The 4,690-nt window shown below is 34.8% G+C and overlaps 1 pseudogene; it reads right to left on the reverse strand.

The window, feature by feature from the left end:
- Positions 1-511: 511 nt before the first annotated feature.
- Positions 512-4,690, reverse strand: LOC146641559 (G2/M phase-specific E3 ubiquitin-protein ligase-like; annotated as a pseudogene).

Raw genomic sequence — 4,690 nt, forward strand, 5'->3', positions numbered from 1 at the left:
AAAAATTGCCTTTGTGTTTTTCCAAATAAGAATATCAGTTGTGACAGTGCGATCAAATAAATTATTTCTCCTAACAGATGATATTGTGAAGACTCTCTTAACCTCCACCTTAAATGCAAGACACGTGTTGGTATTATTAGCTTTATTAATACAGGTTGATATAAAATAAAGGAGTAAAAAACACTCTCATTTAAGTAATAAGATTTATTGGTAACCTTAACAAGGCAAATTACACTTTGCACTGACATACAAATTGTGTAAAATGTACAATATCTATGAATACTACTATTCACCATTTAGAATAGATATAAAGGGAATTCTTTCTAAAGCTAAGGGTACTAAAAGTAATCATTTCAAATCACAGACATTTACTTTAGCATTGTAACTAAAACAAAGGCCTTGGCCCAACAGATATCTAGTCAATTTCTTTAAACAAACCTTTTTGTATAAGAACAAAAACACAGTTGACATGAAGACTATATTACAGTATGAGGATCAAACTGTAAGTCGATCAATACAGACCAAAACCAGGAGAGTTTAATATTCCAAAGTCCATATCATCCTGGAACTGCTTATATGACTGAGCCATTGGTATCACAATGGTGTTTGCACGTTTTCCCAATTGGGAAACGTGATGCATCACCAAACAGCAATCTTGGTCTTGGTTCCATTCCAGCTGGTGGAATGCTGTTTAGGCCCGTGGCAAACATCAGTATGTCTTGTAGGGAGACTGCTGTTTTGGTATCTAGAATTAAATAGAATGTAGCTAAAGATAAATCTTTATTTTCTAAAAATTTCAAATACAAAGCAGAATATCAGAAACTTGGATCCTCAAATGTTCCAAAGTATTATGTTTTTCCTTTTTTTCCAAGATTAATAGCACAAATACCTGTTCTATAGCAGAAATATCACCTGACAGTTTAAACTTAAAAAACATCATAAAAGTAATATTCATGAAAGAGCTGCTTTATTGGTTTGCACTGATCGTAGTAATTTGTTTGCAGTACAAGTTTTGTATTATACAAACCTTCAGCGTCTATCAGATAGTCTCGCCAGAATCCAAGCACCCTGGTTTCTTCCTGCCGTCTTGAACTGCCAGGTTCGCTCAGGACCACTGCAAACATGTCCTCTAAAAAGTCAGATGTCAGTGGCTCTGGTCTTGAGCACATGAAGGGTTGGAACAACAAAGGATGCTGCTGCAGGGCATGGATTACACCAAGTGTTGCGAGGCCATCCTTAAATCTATAAGGGGAAAATTGTCATCAGCACTACAATAAAAACATGAAAAACACTTTTTGAATGTTTTATTTTAATTATTCCAAAAGCACAATGATTTTTACATACTTTATTGATCCTAGGGGGAAATTAGATCTCAGCATTTAACCCATCACCCTTGGGGTGAGCAGTGAGTTAGTGCTGGCTGTCTTTCTCAAGGACACACCTGGTGTGTGTGCTCTCATCAAACGTGCTACCTTCTGAATCCCAGTCTGTTTTATCCATTGCTCCACCATGCCACCTTCAGAATTTATATTTTACCATCTGCATTTCTATTCATCAGCAAGGGAATGTTGCAAACTGGAGCTTAACTTACTTCAGCCACAATGTTGCAAATGCATTTTCAGCCAGTACAGTACGGTTTATTCTCAATAAAACCAATAATGTAAAAGATCAAACCACCTACAAACATCAAATTTGCACTGCATTTTTTAAAGTACCTGCCTAAACATGGTCACTAGCTGAACTTGTGTTTGCAGCTTTGTCCGTTTTATGCAGGGACTGATAAGTAACAAGAATTCTAATAGAATAAGTGTTTAAAAGTTTGAAATTTGATCTCTGTCCTTGCAGCTTCACATGATTTTTTTCTATACTGAGTAAACCACATGCATGATAACTCAAAACCTTTTTGCAAACATTAGTATAACAAACACAAGTATAATTAACCATGGAAACAATAAATAAAAAGGGAAGATGCAAAACTGTAAAATTAAGCAAAAACATACAAATTATTAAAAAAAAAATTTGGTCAAAAGAATAGGCAGACCACTTCTGTAGCTGTGGTCTGTTATCAATTCAGTATAGTGTTGCTTACGGTTTAAAAACAATTTTGTTAAAAAACTATTATTAAAATAGTGTAGCTACATTGCCCCATTATTTTGTATCAGTCCAAATACTTACAAATATGTTACCTTTGGATTGAGAAGTGGTTGCGGTATATGATGTACCACCTAAGGTAGTCCTTAATGATGTTGCCTTTACCATCTAAAGAGTCCGGAAATCCATAGCAGCCAGCTGTCTGCAATAAGCTGCAATGCATTTCAATGCACCCATGGAGTTCCTTCAGCGTTGCAGCATTGGATATCTAGTGTTTACATAAGAAAAAAAAGAAAATTGCAGTATCACAGGTTGTTGTGCATGACGTTCACATCAAAATTATTTTAAATATAATTACTAGTGCACTTCAATGTTTGGTCTATATTTTAAAGCATGTTATTCTGGTATTGTTTTCTACTCCTCTACTTAAAGTCAAACATTTATCTTTGTTCATAATTAACAAACATCAGTACACTTAGCATGCTGATTAAAATTACAACTACTTTGGAGCACAGTGTTACAGTCCAATGTGCAATTAACACATCAAGCTTTGTGATAACAAAAGAAATTGTAGTTTTAAAATAGAATATTTAAATCAACATACTTCCAACAGAAAAGCTTTTGTAGCTTCATCAGTTACATCTTCAATTGTGACATCCACCACATCAGACTTTGTTGTCCCAATCAGATGCTGGTAGAGTGTCTTGGAGAGGAAGGCAGGCCCTGGACCACCATGTACCAATGATGTGGCAATCATTCTGCCAGCAAGGAAATATTCATCCTCTCTTGCAGCTGGTAATGGATGTATTTAGTTAGTTATGCTAAAATAATGCTTTAAATTATATGCCTTTTTATTTTAATAAGCAATTAATCATCCAAGCTTAACTTCAGAATGTATTAATTTAATTTTATAGTCAGATGGTATAACTTTCTCACCAGCGCTGTCAAATGTAAGAAATTTGCTGTCCTCAGGTCCATCAAAGATTCGTCGTGATCTAAGGCATTTCATTAATAATGTCAAAAATTCACATTTAGGACCACCATTATTCATTCCATCTTCACGCTGTCCTGCATCATCGCTGAACTTCACAAGTATATCATCAGTTGGGTTGTAAGACACACGTCTAAAGCCCCGAGCTGCTCCGTCCCAAACATTTGCTCTGTTTATATTAAATCTGCTGACAGATGTTTTTATTGTCTTAGACGCCAGCTCTTCAAGTACTTCTGCAGCAGTCAGGCCATTTGTACTAGAACATAAAAAAATTATTTAATATCACATAAAATGAGGATGTTAATACTCACTTTTAGCATATTTACATTCTCACATTTAAATGTATACTTACCTTTGTGTTTCACTCTCATCCTTTTCGATGAGAACTTCTTTGTCTGAGTCACTATCAATTACAATCGGTGCATAAACACTTGTGTATGTGCTGCAATAAAAAACATTTAGTGGGCAAAGTAGAACATTTCTTAAAATCTAAAGTTAACTAAGATTTTATTGGTCTAGTGTCTCAATACACAAATTTCTGTGTCCAAAACATACCTGTAGCAGGGACCTTGAGTCTAAATATCAAAAATATATGAACAGTTAATATATTTTATGTTTGTAGCCTGTATGATAATTATTAATGACATTTTTCAGAGTCTTACTTCAGAAGAAGTTTGCAAGTTTGACCCCCTGTAAAGAATTTAAATAATTTCAGAATTTACAATATAATACATAATAATGTATTTTGGCTCCTCACTATTCACGGTCGCCGCACTGTATCCTCCACAATACAAAACTTACCTATTTCTTGAAGGTGCTCTTTCCGGGGTGCTGTGATTATCTGGAAAATCCCATACCTGATAAGTAGTAAAATAAGCTTAACAGCACTTTTTAAAACTTTAAACTTTTCTTGATTATATTGGTGTATACAAACACAGACACACACACACACACACACACACACACACAAAACAATGGTAAAGAAAAAAGACTAACCACAGTGTCCGACAGTGGGCTTTCTACTGCTTTTACTTGAACTTCATTGTCCTCTTCAGATTCACACTCTGTGTTGCAATCTGCAAATATTCAATGATTCAAAACATACAGTCTAATTTAAATATATGTATGTATTGAAAGCTATATCTAACAATTAGCAAACATATAGAACACTTTGGCTATAAAGCACAAATTAAATATATTTAAAATCTGTGGCAAAATCATGTCACTCTCTGATCAACATTTTTTTGAAAAATCTTGAATTATTTTTAATATCTAAAATTTATGATTGTCACTGCATTATCAGAATCACTTACCAGTATTTAAGAAGTCATCATGGTTGCAAATGTAGAGAGTTATTCTTTGATAGGCCTTCCCTATGGCATCCTTGTATTTTTGGATGTTGAAAGGGGTGTTGGTTCCAGGAATTGTGTTAACTTACCTTGCATCAGGGTATAGCAGTACATAGGGTCCATCGGCCATGTCCTGGTTAAAGTCCTTATGTTTTTTCACGCTGGCAGACAAGATTTGCTCAGTTGACCAGTGAGAATGAACATCAACTGGAAGTGACTTTCCTCGAACAGGTCTTATACCATCACTGGTCCTTCTCAT

The sequence above is a fragment of the Rhamphochromis longiceps genome, linkage group LG23 (genome assembly GCF_057381845.1).
Source record: "Rhamphochromis longiceps isolate RC_006_pf linkage group LG23, R_longiceps_female_GT1.1, whole genome shotgun sequence".
NCBI classification, from domain to species: Eukaryota; Metazoa; Chordata; class Actinopteri; order Cichliformes; family Cichlidae; genus Rhamphochromis; species Rhamphochromis longiceps.